The following is a 15,566-nucleotide window of genomic DNA, read 5'->3' as shown; positions in this document are numbered from 1 at the left end:
AGAAACATTCATCAGGGGCAAACCACAATTGATTTGATCTGTTAGAACAGGAATTGCTGAAGTGTGGAGTGATCGTCTCCACCTGGGCAGTCAGACAATAGAGCGCAGATCTCAAAGTTCAAAGTATATTTATTATCAAAGTACATCTACGTCAACATATACAACCCTGAGATTCATTTTCTTGTAGCCATTCACAATGAATACAAAGAAACACAATAGAATAAGTGGAAAACCGCACACACAACAAAGACTAACATGATCTGGTGGGAAAACATAAATCCTGTGCCGTACTACTTATATTCGATTGGATGCGAAACCTCTGAGTTGTTTAAATGTTTCACTATACATGAATAAATTACACCTGGTCTGTCATAAATCATACACAAGGTGAATGATTAACCACAACTGACATAAAAGCAAAGATCATGGGAGCCTCTGGACATCAAACAGCAATCAGGATCCAATTCAATACCATGACCTTGTTATAATTAGCTCATTCACTGTTACAGTTAGTCCGCAAGATTAGCAAGGATGGATAAGTATTTTGGATGGCAGAATGTAATTGACATGCTCCAGGAAAGTGACCTATTGATTTGAGCTGTTTCATTTAACTGGGAAATACTCTTCAATGACAGGTATGTGGGTAAATGTGGACCAGCGCTGGGCTGGTTAGAGTCATAGAAAAGTACAACACAGAAACAGACCCTTTGGCCCATCTAGTCCATGCCAAATCATTTACTCCCATTGACCTGCCCCAGGACCATAGCCCTCTATAACACTACCATCCATATACATAACCAAACATCTCTTAAATGTTGAAATTGAGCTTGCATGCACTACTTGCACTGGCAGCTCATTCCACACTCTCAAGATCCTTTGAGAGAAGAAATTTTCCCTCATGTTCCCCTTGAACTTTTCACCTTTCACTCTTAACCCATGACCTCTTGTTGTAGTCCCACCCAACCTCAGTGGAAAAAGCCTTCTTGCATTTACAATTTCTATACCCCTCATAAATCTGCATACCTCTATCAAATTTGCTCTCAATTGTCTATGTTCCAAGGAATAAAGTCCTAACCCATTCAATCTTCTGATTTAAGGTGTCACTACTGACGACGAGCAACAACTTATTGGCAGTTCCCAAAGCAAGAAATACAACCAAATACAGACCACAGACCCTACAGAGGATAGTAAAAACTGTCAAGAGGATCATCAGAGTCTTCCTCCCTCTCCCATTTGTGACATTCACCAGAGTGTTGCAGAGAAGGACCTGAAGCATCACTGAGGATCCTTACCACCCACCCAATCTGTTTGACCCACTACTGTCAGGAATGAGGTACAGGAGCATCAGGACTAGGACTGCCAGACTGGGTAATACCATCTGGTATGGAGGCGACTGCACAGGATCAGAAAAAGCTGTGGAAATTTGTGAACTCAGCCAGCTCTATCATGGGCACTAGCCTCCTAGCATCAAGGACATCTTCAAAATGGTGAAAACTCAAAAAAGCGGCATTTTTCATACTATATACTTATTGTAATTTAAAGATTTTATAATCTATTGCAATGTTCTACTGCTGCAAAACAACAAATCTCACAACATTGCCAGTGATAATAAACTTGATTCTGATTCTGGTAACAGCTTCTTCCCTCAGGCTGTAAGACTAATGAATACTCTGCCACCATCAAGGTCTCATTACTAGTACAGCGAGTGGTTCACTGTTTACCTGTGCTGTGCACTTCACATGCATTTTTAATTATATTTTATTAACTTATTCATGGTAATATTTTGTTTTATGTGCTGTGTGATAATTGTACTGTGGGTGCACTGTGGTCCAAAGGAACGTTGTTTTGTTTGGCTGTACTTATGTAAAATCAGGTGACAATAAACTTGAGCTTGAACTTGATTTTATCTCAAATGATTCAGACAGCATAATTCATCCAGCCAACCAAATTATCTGTCTGAATTAGTCTCATATGCCAGTGTGTTGACTCAGGTTCTTCTAGATCAAGAGTTCCCAAACTGGGGGCTACGGACCCCTCAGTTAATAGTGGGGGTCCATTGCATAAAAAACATTGGGAACCCCTACTCTAGTACAATTCATGTTAAGTGTTAAGAGAGTGGGAATGCCTTCAGAAGCTGGGAGCTGAGAGGTGAATCCCAGTGAGGGGTTGATAGGTAAATGGGGAAATGAAGTTGGGTGGTGATAGGTGGATCCGGGTTGGGGGGGGGGGGGGTGAGGCAAAGCGATAGGCAGTGAGGAAATGAGGCAGGCTGACCATCACTCTCAATAATTTCTCCTCTGGCACATCCCACTTCCTTCGAACCAAAGGTGTAGCCACGGGCATTCATATGGGTCCCAGCTATGCCTGCCTTTTTGTTGTGTCACATCTGTAGCCCCCTCCTTTGTGAGAATCGCCAGATCACTGTTGGGTTGAGTCAAAAGGGGGGACCCAAGACATGAGGGGGAGACGTGCAGGATGTCACGTTTCTCCCCCCCATAGCGATGTAAAGCTACGGGACATGGCCATGTGAATGCCCTCGGGCAAAGTGGGTTGGTTGAGGGAGAGATTGCATCACCCCCAACCTGATTGACATCTATGACCCTGCAAGTCAGAATAAAAGAGGGGCTGTAGGAACAACCCCTCAGACGCACCAGAAGAAATGTTACGCGACCACGTAACAGCAGACGGTCATCGGAAACGAAGCCACATGCGTTCAATTCCGTGGCTGGAATTGGTGGCTGAAACCATGGAAAACGGCTTTTTAGCTAACAACGGGGAAACCCGCTCCCCTGACTCAACGGATTGGCATCATAAAAGACTTGGGCAAGATTAAACGCCTCCCTCTCTTAAACCCAAAACACTGCAGCCTGAACGAGCTAATGACTTTTATATTTCCATCGGACAATACATTATCCCCTAGACAACGATAGAGTTACATTTTATTGGTTATGATCATACCTGCACTTTAGATTTAGTATTGACGACGTATGTTTGCATTAATCTTATTTTTGTGCCCCTTTATCAATAAATACATTTAAAAATAGTACCATCAGACTTCAACGGACCTCTCTATCTTTGCTGGTAAGTGATCCAGTTACAGGATTTCTTAACAGTTGGGGTTCTCGTCTCGGGATTTGACACCAAATTGGAGGGCCAGTGAATCGGGCTTGTAGGTCCAAAACTTGGATCTGGTTACGTGGGTAGCCAGACGGGGAACCAGCAAAGATGGACGTGGGTGTATTTATAGAAAACCCGACTCTGGAGGCGCTGGAGGTGGCCTCCAAATCGGACTTGATAAAATTGGCGAAGGAATTAAACCTCGCAGGGGTGAGGTTGTCAATGAAAAAGAGGGAGGTGTGAAGGGCAATAACTCAGTATTATATTGGGAAGAATGTGTTTACAGATGAGGTATTGGAAAATATCCCTGAAGAGGCACCTGCTAGTGGGACGGCTCAGTTAGAGTTGGAGAAATTAAAGTTGGAACATGCAATTAAGTTAAAACAGCTGGAGGCAGCTGAGAGAGAGAAAGGGCCAAGAGAGAGCAAGAGAGGGAGAGGGCCGAGAGAGAGAAAGAGAGGGAGAGAAGAGAGAGAGAGAGAGAGAGAGAGAGGGAGAGAAGAGAGAGAGAGAGAGAGAGAGAGAAGAGAGAGAGAGAGAAGAGAGAGAGAAGAGAGAGAGAGAGAGAGAGAGCATGAAATGAGGTTAAAACAGCTGGAGGCAGAGGAAAAAGAGAAACAGAGGAAACATGACTTGGAGATGGAGAAGTTACGGGAGGAGCTACGAGCTCCGGGGTCAGACCGAGAGGAGCGGTTCAATGTTAGTCGAGAGTTAAGGCTAGTACCTCCGTTCAAGGAGACGGATGTGGATAGTTATTTCTTGCTTTTTGAAAAGGTGGCCGTGAATCAGAAGTGGCCCAGAGGTCAGTGGGTGGCGCTGTTACAAAGTGTGTTAAAGGGGAAGGCACAGCGGGCATATACGGCATTGGCCATAGAGGAGGGAAAGGAGGAGAGTTATGACAAAGTAAAGGCGGCCATTCTCCGGGGTTATGAGCTAGTACCTGAGGCTTATAGACAAAAGTTTAGAAGTTTAAAGAAAGGGTGGAATCAGACGCATACCGAGTTTCCTATGAGAAGGGTGTGCTCTTGGACCGGTGGTGCACCGCAGAGAGAGTGGGAGAAGATTATGGGCGTCTCAGGGAGTTAATTCTGATTAAAGAATTTAAAGGGTGTGTTTCAGAGGATTTCCGAACGTATCTGAATGAGAAGCCGGATAAGTCCATCTCAGAATTTGCTAGGTTCGCAGATGAATATGCCCTAACCCACAAGGCAGAGTTTTTCTCGAATAAAAGTACCCAGAGAGACCATGGGAACGATCGAGAAAGTCCGCCGGCTGAGGCAGAGGTCCATCTGGGAGCTAGTAGTAAGGTCGAGGGGATAAGGCCAGACGGCCAGAGATTTCTGGGCTTGACCTGTTTTAATTGTGGAAAAGTGGGACATATTGCATCGCGGTGCTTTGCTCTGAGGAAAGAAACAGGAAAGGGGAAAGCAGCAGTCCCTATCGGATGTGCCGTGGTAATCAGTAGATTGACAAGAGAGCCCCGGGTAGACAGAGTACGAGAAGGGTTGGAGACTTGTCTGTCACACGGAACCGTGTCTGTGAGGGAGGGAGACACACCAATTCCCTTACTGATCTGGAGAGACATGGGGGCTGAGTTGTCGTTGATCAGCAGTAAGGTACTAGAGTTTGGTCGAAAGACGAGAATGGTAGCTGTAAAGGGGATAAGTAAAGGAACAGAAATGGTGCCCTTACATAAGGTCCTTAAATAAGGTCATTATGGATTGTGAGCTGGTATCTGGACCAGTTGAAATAGGGGTGTGATCAGAATTCCCGAGGAAGGACGCGGACGTCCTTCTCGGTAACGATTTAGCAGGTGGTAAGGTTTGGGCAGCCATGACGATGGCCAGCCGACCAGTGATTGCGGTGGCCCCGCCCCTAGATTCCAAGATCTACCCCGCATGCGCGGTCACTCGCAGCCTGTCGAGAAAGGCAGCTGAGAACGAGAGCAGTTTAAATCCGGCCAGTTTCGATTTGGCCGAGACGTTTCTACCGACCTTGTACCACGAGGGTTTAGAGGGTGGTAAAACGAAGAGTAGTAAAGTAAAAGAGGGTAAGGAAGCGGAGGTAGATCTGCCCTTAGCGAGGAGAAAGGTCCTAGAGGCCAGAAATAAAGATGAGGAACCGCTAGAGCTGTTAAAAGGTCCAGAGTTGGACAAGGATGATCTGTCTGGTTTGGCAGAACTGTTTGAAGAAGTTGAAAATTCTAAAGGTGTTCCCGATAATGAAATGAGGGCAGTCCTAAAGGAAAAGGATGCCATTACCTCGAAGAAGTCTGCTGGGTTGGCAGATGAGGTTGTTTCAGCCCGCGGGGTTGAGTTTACTCCAGAAGGGAGTTGCCCAGAGAGTATCTGGGAGGATCGGGAGAACTTAGAATTTGGACCGGGTACGGGTTTTGAAAGCCTGGAAGAGGCTAATGTCCCGTTTGAGTGTGTATGGGGATGCACGTGGTACCGAACCTAGTAACGGAGCTCAGAAAAAGTCTGAGGTATTTGATTCAGTGGAACGGGATGGCCGTCCTTGTGGGTCAGATAGACTTGGTTCAGTGAAAAAAGGGTTAACCTTGGTAACAGTGGGAAGTGAGAGTTCCCAGGTGTTTGTGCTCGAAGGTGTGTTCAAACTTAATGCAGAGTTTAAGAATGGGGAGATAAGAATTATCATTGAAGGAAACGGGAAATCTGTAGTTCCCAAATCGAATGAAGAAATTTTAAGCCCTGCAGATCGCTTACAGATTAAGCCGGAATATGACAGGGCCTCCCATGCTATTGTTATTCCAACGAGTGGTGTAAAAGGGCAAAATTTGAAATGCTGCTTGAGCAAGGAAGTCGAACTGAAACCACATAGTCTGAAGGGGCTTGACGAGAGGATTAGCCACCTGTGTAAAATTACAGAGGGGGGTGGAAATTCAGAAGATGGGCTAAGTTTGGGACATGGTGTTGATAAAATAATTCCTATGGAACAGGCGGGCGAGGGTTTATCTTGCCACCTTACTCAAATTCCCCGGAAAAGAGGCGACGGTTAATGAGGACACCATTTTTTAAATAGCAAAGCCGGTTGTACGGGATTTCGACAAAGCCTGTGAATAATAAAGACAACCCCCTTGGAAGCCTGCCTGTTCAGTTTGAAAACGACCGAAAGACTAGTATTTACATAAACTTTTGTAGATGCACGTAAACTAAGAGCACACCTCCTTAGTTTTGTTGCTGAAAAGAAATAATAAAATAGGTGGTTATTAAATTGAAGTCTGATGCTACAAGACGTTAGTACAGTACAAGATGTTAAGATATTAAAGAAAGTGACACTGTAATCGTCAACTGTTTAGATACTGAATTGAATGTATAACTGTATTACCCTAGAAAAAAAAACTTTGATGTTGTGTTGGATTCTAACCCCCTGTAAGACTCGGTATTATTTCGTTTTTCCCGATGGTAAAAAATGCATTGAAGAAAGGGGGTGTTACGTCCGTAGCCCCCTCCTTTGTGAGAATCGCCAGATCACTGTTGGGTTGAGTCAAAAGGGGGCCCAAGACATGGGGGGAGACGTGCAGGATGTCACGTTTCTCCCCCCCCCCCCATAGCGATGTAAAGCTACGGGACATGGCCATTGTCTCTTGGAGACAGATCTGTGGATTGAGATGCTCTGCTACGTGAATGCCCTCGGGCAAAGTGGGTTGGTTGAGGGAGAGATTGCATCACCCCCAACCTGATTGACATCTATGACCCTGCAAGTCAGAATAAAAGAAGGGCTGTAGGAACAACCCCTCAGACGCACCAGAAGAAACGTTAAGCGACCACTTAACAGCAGACAGTCATCGGAAACCAAGCCACGTGCGTTCAATTCCGTGGCCGGAATTGGTGGCTGAAACTACGGAAAACGGCTTTTTAGCTAACGACAGGGAAACCTGCTCCCCTGACTCAACGGATTGGCATCATAAAAGACTTGGGCAAGATTAAACGCCTCCCTCTCTTAAACCCAAAACACTGCAGCCTGAACGAGCTAATGACTTTTATATTTCCATCGGACAATACATTATCCCCTAGACAACGATAGAGTTACATTTTATTGGTTATGATCATACCTGCGCTTTAGATTTAGTATTGACGATGTATATTATCTGTATGTTTGCATTAATCTTATTTTTGTGCCCCTTTATCAATAAATACTTTTAAAAATAGTACCATCAGACTTCAATGGACCTCTCTATCTTTGCTGGTAAGTGATCCAGTTACAGGATTTCATAACAGTTGGCTTTGTGTTCCAAGCCTACACTGGTATCACTCTCTGACTTCTCCTACTCTACAGTGATGACTGCATTGGTGCTGCTTCCTGCACCCATGCTGAGCTAGTCGACTTCATCAATTTTGCCTCCACCCTGCTCTCAATTTTATCTGGTCTATTTCTAACACCTCCCTCCCCTTTCTCGAGCTCTGTCTCTAACTCTGGAGACAGTTTATTTATTGATATTTTTTTAAAAACACACTGATTTTCACAGCTACCTGGACTATACCTCTTCCTACCCTGTCAGTTATAAAAGTGCTATCCGCTTTTCTCAGTTCCCTCATCTCTGCCGCATCTGCTCTCAGGATGAGGCTTTTCATTCCAGAACAAATGAGATGTCCTCCTTCTTCAAAGAAAGGGGCTTTACTTCCTCCAGTATCAACACTATCCTCATCTGCATTTCTTCCATTTTGCGTATGTCTGCCCTTACACCATCCATCTGCCACCTCACCAGGGACAGGGTCCATCTTGTCCTCACCTACCACCCTCCACATCCATCATATAACTCCCCATATCATCCACCATCTCCAATGGCATCCCACCACCAAGTATATCTTTCCCTCCCTCCCACTTCCTGTTTTCCGCAGGGATCGCTCCTTATGCGACCCCCTTGTCCATTTGTCCCTCCCCACTGATCTCCCTCCTGGCACTTATCCTTGCAAGCAGAACAAGTGCCACACCTGCCCCTACACCTCCTCCCTCATTACCACTCAGGGCCCCAAAAAGTCCTTCCAGGTGAGGCGACACTTCACCTGTGAATCTGTTGGGGTCATCTACTGTATCTGATGCTCCCGGTGTGGCCTCCTGTATATCAATGAAACCCAACAGAGATTGGGAGACTACTTTACTAAACACTTGCACTCCGCCGACCAGAAAAAGTTGGACCTCCCGGTGGCCACCCATTTTAATTCCACTTTCCATTCCCATTCCGACATGTCAATCCATGGCCTCCTCTACTGCCGCAATGAGGTCACACTCAGGTTAGAGGAGCAACACCTTATATTCCATCTGGGTAGCCTCCAATCTGATGACATGAACATCGATTTCTTGAACTTGTGGCAATTGCCCCCCTTCACCATTCCCCATTCCATTTCCCTCTCTCACCTTATCTCCTTACTTGTTCATCGCCTCCCTCTGTGTTCCTCCCCCTTCCATTTCTTCCACGGTTTTCTACCCTCTCCTATCAGATTTCTCCTTCTCCAGCCCTTTAACACGTCACCAGTCAACTTCCCAGCTCCTTGCTTCACCCCTCCCCCTCTCCTGGTTTCACCAATCTCCTACCACCTTGTACTTCTTCCTCCCCTCCCCTAACGTCTTACTCATCTTTTTTTTCCAGTCCTGATGAAGGGTCTCGGCCCGAAACATTGACTGTTTACTCTTTTCCACAGATGCTGCTTGGCCTGCTAAGTTCCTCCAGTATTGTGTGTGTGTTGGAAGCTGGGAGGTGATGGTAAGATCCAGGTGAGGGATGTGTTAGGATGAAAGGGGAAGGGGAGAGAATGGGAATGGGTCAAAAGCTGGGATGTGACAGGTGGATCCAGCTGAAGGCAATGACAGGTAAATGGAAGAGGGACGGAGTGGAAATGACGTCAGATGCTGGGAGCTTATAGGTGACGAGTGGAAGTGTCAAAAGGCTGCAGGTAATCGGATCTGACAGGAGATTCAGCTTCAGTGCAGCTAAGACTTCTGACATTTCCATTTTTCTGTTTTCAGCTCATTCTGAATCTCAACCACTTCAGTGTTTCACAAAGATAGACATATAATACTCACTTAACTCAACAACCTGCTCACCTGTGAGAGGAGATTGTATCTCTGATCAGGATTCCACACCTCTCTCAACACTTCATATGTTTATAAAATATTTTTGTTGTTAATCACTCTGAGCCCTCTCTTATACTCTCGCCTACTTTCTTTTTATTTCCATAAGTCCATAAGCGATAAGAGCAGAATTCAGCCCATTGAGCCTGCTCCACCATTCCATCATGGCTAATCTATTTCCCCCTCAGCGCCAATCTCCTGCCTTTTCCCTATGTCCCTTCGTGCCCTGACCAATCAAGAATCTATCAACCTCTGCCTTAAATATACCCAATGACTCGGCCTCCACAGCTGAAGGTGGCAATGAATTCTACAGATTCACCACTCTCTGGCTAAAGAAGTTCCTCCTCATCTCCTTTCGAAAAGGACGCCCCTCTATTCTGAAGCTGTGCTTTCTGATCTTAGGAACATCCTCTCCACATCCACTCTATTGAGGCCTTTCAACCCTCAATAAGTTTCAGTAAGATCCCACCATTCTTCTGAGTTCCAGTGAGTACAGGTCCAGAGCCATCAAACACTCCGAATTTTCTGTAAACTGTCTTGTCCTCACTGAGTTTAATATCCCGGCATCTGTTGCTTGCTCTAGTTTGCACTCCCTGGCTCTTCAGGGAGTTGTGGCTTTAATTATCCAACCCTTCTCTCCCATGGGGAAGTATCTAAACTGTTCCTAATTCATCTCCACCTGAAGGGCACCATGGTAATGAAGTGATTAGCACGACGCTATTACAGCTTGGGGCATTGGAGACTGGAGTCCAATACCTGCATCCTCCGTAAGGAGTCTGCACGCTTACCCTGTGGAATACATGGGTGCACTGGATTCCTGCCACAGTCCACACATTGTTTTAGTAGGTTAATTGGTCATTGTGATTAGGCTATGATTAAATTAGGGTTTGCTGGGGTGGGTCAAAGGGCCGGAAATGCCTGTTCTGCACTGTATCACTAAATAAATTAAATAAAGACCCTCAATTGATCAAATACGGTTTTATCTGTCAAAGGCTGCTTCGAATTACCCTAGCTACATCGGTCCTTACTGTTAGCCCTTTGCCAACAGACTTTTTATACCTTGCAGCGGTTAATGTCCTTTTCCATGGCAATTTTAACTCTCTCCGCCAACAACCACTGTGGCCTGGTTCCCTCTGCACTCCCTCTGCAATACATCCTGCTTCAAGGAACATCTTAGAGGACAAGTAGGTGGTGAAAGTGTCACAGTGATCTAAACAAGAACAGCGCTAATACTATTTTTAAATGCTGATGCAAAGTATTGCACAAATGTTTCAATTCCTTAGAGAACCACCATAATCAGGCCATTCAGCCCAGTGAGTCTGATCATGGCCGATTTATTTCAACACAGTATGCCTGCTAGGAATGGAAAGAGGAATAGCAAGGTTGTGAACTTCAGAAAGGGTAAGATGAGAGAACACACACTAGTCCTCATAGAGGGACCAGACGTGGAAAGAGTGAGCAATTAAGTCCTGGGTGTCAATATCTCTGATTATCTATCCTGGAGCCAAGCTATTAATGCAGCTACAAAGAAGGCACGACAGCAGCTATATTTCATTAGGAGTTTGAGAAGATTTAGTATGTCACCAGAGATACTCACAAATTTTTTACAGATGTAGTGTGGAGAGCATTCTAAATGGCTATATCAACATCTGGTACGGGGGGTGGGAGCTAATGCACAGGAATGAAATAAGCTGCAGAGAGTCGTAAACTTAGTCAGCTCCATCATGGGTATTATAGCCTAACCAGCATCCAGAATATCTTCAAGGATGATGTCTCAAATAGGCAGCATCCATCATTAAGGGCCCCCGCATCACCCAGGTGACACCCTGTTTTCACTGTTACCATCGGGAAGGAGGTACAGGAGCCTGAAGACACACACTCAGTGATTCAGGAACAGCTTCATCCCCTCTGCCATCTGACTTGTGAATGGACAATGAACCATGTACTCTACCTCACTACTTTCCCTCCTCTTTTTGCACTACTTATTTAATTTTTAATATATACTTATTGTACTTTATACTTCTTTATTATTATGTATTACATTGTACTGCTGCTGCAAAACAAATTTCATGACATATGCCAGTCATATTAAACCTGATTCTGATGTGACTTCAAATGGGTGTCATCTTTCCAACATTCTGGATCAAGCAGAATTATTCTTCTGCAATATTAGGCCTCCTCCAAGAGGCCCACAAGCCTGTTGTGGTTTGGAGCATTGCGTGCCTCAGTGACCCAGAGAGCTATGCTGGCTGGTGTCAAGGCTTTATACTTTGGCTCCTGGTAGGGTCAACCATGCCAAACAGGTCAAAGGGTAGAGGCCAGACTAAGAGTGGTCCACTGGTCCTCCAGGTTCAGGGGCTCAGCTCAAGGCTAACAACACTGACTGGTGAAACAAAATTGTCACAGCAACAGCAATGAAGAATCTTTCTACATCTCAATGTGATGGTGTTCCTGAGTCTCCACCTGGGACTTACATAGCCAACAATAGTGAAAACAGGGAGGAAGCTACTGGCACAATGAAGGAAGCTTGAACACCACCAGAGACGATCTTGTTCACACGGTCAGTATGGTAACAGACTGCTCTGTTCACTGAACAGCCTGGCATATTTTTCCCTAACAGTTGTGCTTAGTTTAGATTCATTGCTGACCGCAGAGAGGATGTGAAGAGACAGGGGGAGGCTCAGCCTCATCGGTGTTTCTCCACAAATGCTACAGCTCTCAATTTTTAGCCCATTGAAGCCAGTTTGAATGACAAAAGCGAAATGACGCAGCTACAGACGTCACCGCCACAGGGCTGTAGGATTTCTATATATAGCCCACATCACAAGCAACAGATGGCGTCAGTATCGCAGATGTATCAGGAGGCTTTCAGCAAAGTCATAGCTCAAACTGCCAGAATTCTGTCTGGGAAACGGGCAAACACAATACATAATGAAAGATCCATTTGTCTACAAAAACATGCACAGCTTGATCCCACAGTCTGTAATTCAGCTGCCAAGTGACAATTCCTGCAACTATGAAAAATATTCAAAGATAGAGCAGACCATTAAAGAAACATGACTCTGATTGGAAATTTTAATATACTAGATTCTTTTAGTTGGGTCTGGGTTAAAGTAATGTGCATCTAATACAGATGAACTGTGATCTTCCTGACGGCAGCAGGGCTAATACCTGTTCCTGAATCTGGTGGTGTGAGTCCTGAGGTTCCTGTACTTTCTTCCGATGGTTGAGGGGTAATAACTGTTCCTGAACCTGGTGGTGTGAGTCCTGAGTCTCCTGTACCTCCTTTCTGATGGCTGAGGGGTAATAACTGTTCCTGAACCTGATCTATGAGTCCTGGGGCGCCCATACCTCCTCCTTGATGGTTGAGGGAGACTGGTATTGACAGAGGTACAAACAGTAGAAAAAACTGTACATCATGTCTGTAGCTGTGTTTTGCAGCCAGTACAATAGTTATCAGATGCAACACGAGTGAATCTGCAGATGCTGGAAATAAACAAAAACACAAAATGCTGGCAGAACTCAGCAGGCCAGACAGCATCTATGGGAGGAGGTAGTGACGACGTTTTGGGCCGAAACCTTTCATCAGGAGTGAAGTAACATGGGATGGTCGGGGGGGAGGTGGGGAGAATAAGAAGTGGGGGGAGGGATGATGTAGAGAGCTGGGAAGTGATAGGCTGAAGGGAAATGGGCTGGGAAAGGTGGAGAATTATGGGAAATAAAAGAGAAAGAAAGGTAGGACTGGGAGGAGGTTATAGTGAGGGGGGGGGGGAAAGAAAGGGAGAAAGAGAACCAGACTAAAATTATAGATAGGGTTGGGGTAAGGGGGGGGCAGGGGTATCAAAGGAGGTCTGGGAGTTGAATGTTTATGCCGGCAGGTAGTAGGCTACCTAGGTGGGAGATAACCTCCATCAACCTGCATGTGGCCTCATCTTGACGGTAGAGGAGGCCATGGACAGACATGTCAGAGTGGGAGTGGTCTGTGGAATTGAAGTGTGTGGCCACAGGGAGATCCCGCCACTGCTGGTGGACTGAGCGCTGGCGTTCGGCGAAATGGTGTCCCAGTCTGCAGCGGGTCTCCCCAATGTATAAATGGCCACATCGGGAGCACTGGATACAGTATATCACCCCAGATGACTCGCAGGTGAAGTGGTGCCTCACCTGAAAGGACTGTCTGGGGCCTGGGATGGTGGTGAGGGAAGAAGTGTGGGGGCAGGTGCAGCACTTCTTCCATTTGCAGGGATGAGTGCCCGGAGGGAGGTCAGTGGGGAGGGATGGGGAAGATGAATGGACAAGGGAGTTGTGTAGGGAGCGATCCCTGCGGAAAGCCGAGAGTGGAGAGGGGAAGATATGTCTGGTGGTGGGATCCCATAGGAGGTGGCATAAATTACAGAGGATTAGATTGGTTTACAGAGGACTAGGATTACAGTGAGAGTCTGTAGGTTTGTAGTATTCATTGGTGGATAAGCCGTCTCCAGAGATAGAAACAGAAAGATCTAGAAAGGGGAGGGAGGTGTCGGAAATAGACCAGGTGAATTTGAGGGCGGGGTGAAAGTTGGAGGCGAAGTTAATGAAGTTGACAAGCTCAGCATATGTGCAGGAAGCAGCAACGATGCAGTCGTCAATATAACGTAAGAAAAGAGGAGGACAGATACCAATATAGGCTTGGAACATAGAGTCCCCCTGGTCCTCACCTATCACCCTACCAGCCTACAGATCCAACATATAATCCTCCGTAACTTCCGCCACCTCCTACAAGATCCCACCACCAACCACATCTTCCCCTCCCCCCCACTCTCGGCTTCCACAGTCCTCCAGCAGTGGCTGGATCTCCCTGTGGCCACACACTTCAATTCCACAGATCACTCCCACTCCGACATGTCTGTCCATGGCCTCCTCTACCGTCAAGATGAGGCCACACGCAGGTTGATGGAGCTATTGCTTATCTCCTGCCTAGGTAGCCTCCTACCTCCCAGCATGAACATCCAACTCACAGACCTCCGTTAATACCCCTGCCCCCCACCCTTACCCCCCTCCCTATCTATAATTTTAGTCTGGTTCTCTTTCTCTCTTCCCCCCCCCCCACTATAATCTCCCCCCAGCCCTACCTTTCTTTCTCTTTTATTTCCCATAATTCTCCATATTCCCCCAGCCCATTTCCCTCCAGCCTATCACTTCCCAACTCTCTACTTTATCCCTCCCCCCACTTCTTAACCCCCTCGACCATCCCATGTTACTTCACTCCTGATGAAGGGTTTCGGCCTGAAACGTCGTCACTACCTCCTCCCATAGATGCTGCCTGGCCTGCTGAGTTCTGTCAGCATTTTGTATTTTTATCAATAATTATCAGATACCATTTTAAGAAACAGCATATTGTTGGTATTCTGACTCTCACTAAAGATCACTTTTGGAGCTAGTATGTGTAAATTTGGATAGCAGGGTAGAAGTTCGTCTCTACCAAAGGAGGTTCATGCCAGTCATTCCCTCTGCTAGGCTGCAGGTCACCCTTGGGCAAGGTGCAGTACCTCCTTAGCAACCCCCCCCCCACCTGCCCCCTGATCAGGGTCTCGTGAAGCCATGGGAGCAGGTGGTGGAGGGTCGTATGAGCAGCTGGTGCCTATCATAAGTCCTGATTATGTGACCATTGATGCCAGGCAATCTCTGAAGAGTATTGATAATGACTAGGGTCACCCATCTTGTAAAGACACTACCTAGAAGAAGGCAACTGCAAACCACTTCTGTAGAAAAATTGCCAAGAACAATCACGGTCATGATCACATGATCGCCTACATCATAAGACAGCACATGAAGATGATGATGATGTGCAAGTTGACTGTTGGACTCCTACGCTACAGCAGTAACCATCCCTCAGTGTTGTATTTACCTGTCATGTGCCAAGTCTGTGAGAAGTGATAAACTTAATGGCAAGGAATCTTTGATTAGCAATTTAATGTTCCAACACTAAGATCTAATCTTAACATTTAATACAGCATACTATGTGAGAAGAAAAGAAGCATTATTCATACAAAGTGCCTGAGGAACTCAGGAGGTCAGGCAGTATCTAAGGAGAGGAATACAGAAGAGTTTCAGTCCTAAACATCAACAGTTCATTCCTCTCCTGATCTGTGGAGTTTCTCCAGCATTTTGTGTGTGTTCCTCTGGATTTCCAACATCTGCAGAATCTCTTCAGAATCAAAATCAGGGTTTACATCACTGACATATGTCGTGAAATTTGTTTACTTTGCAGCAGCAGTACAATGCATGGTGTAATAATTAGAGAAAAAATTTGAATTGCTGCAAGTATACATATATTAGTTAAATTAAATGAGTAAAGCCAAAATTTAAAAAAATTAAAG

The 15,566-nt window shown here is 45.7% G+C and overlaps 1 protein-coding gene across 6 annotated transcripts in view; it reads right to left on the bottom strand.

The window, feature by feature from the left end:
* The window catches only part of LOC132407702 (membrane-associated phosphatidylinositol transfer protein 2), a 317,765-nt gene that overhangs the window by 92,820 nt on the left and 209,379 nt on the right, over positions 1 to 15,566 (bottom strand). The gene's annotated exons all lie outside the window — the stretch shown is intronic.

Source organism: Hypanus sabinus, chromosome 18 (genome assembly GCF_030144855.1).
Source record: "Hypanus sabinus isolate sHypSab1 chromosome 18, sHypSab1.hap1, whole genome shotgun sequence".
Lineage (NCBI taxonomy): Eukaryota > Metazoa > Chordata > Chondrichthyes > Myliobatiformes > Dasyatidae > Hypanus > Hypanus sabinus.
The sequence above is the reverse complement of the archived record's forward strand: the minus strand, read 5'-3'. Positions and strand labels throughout refer to the sequence as shown.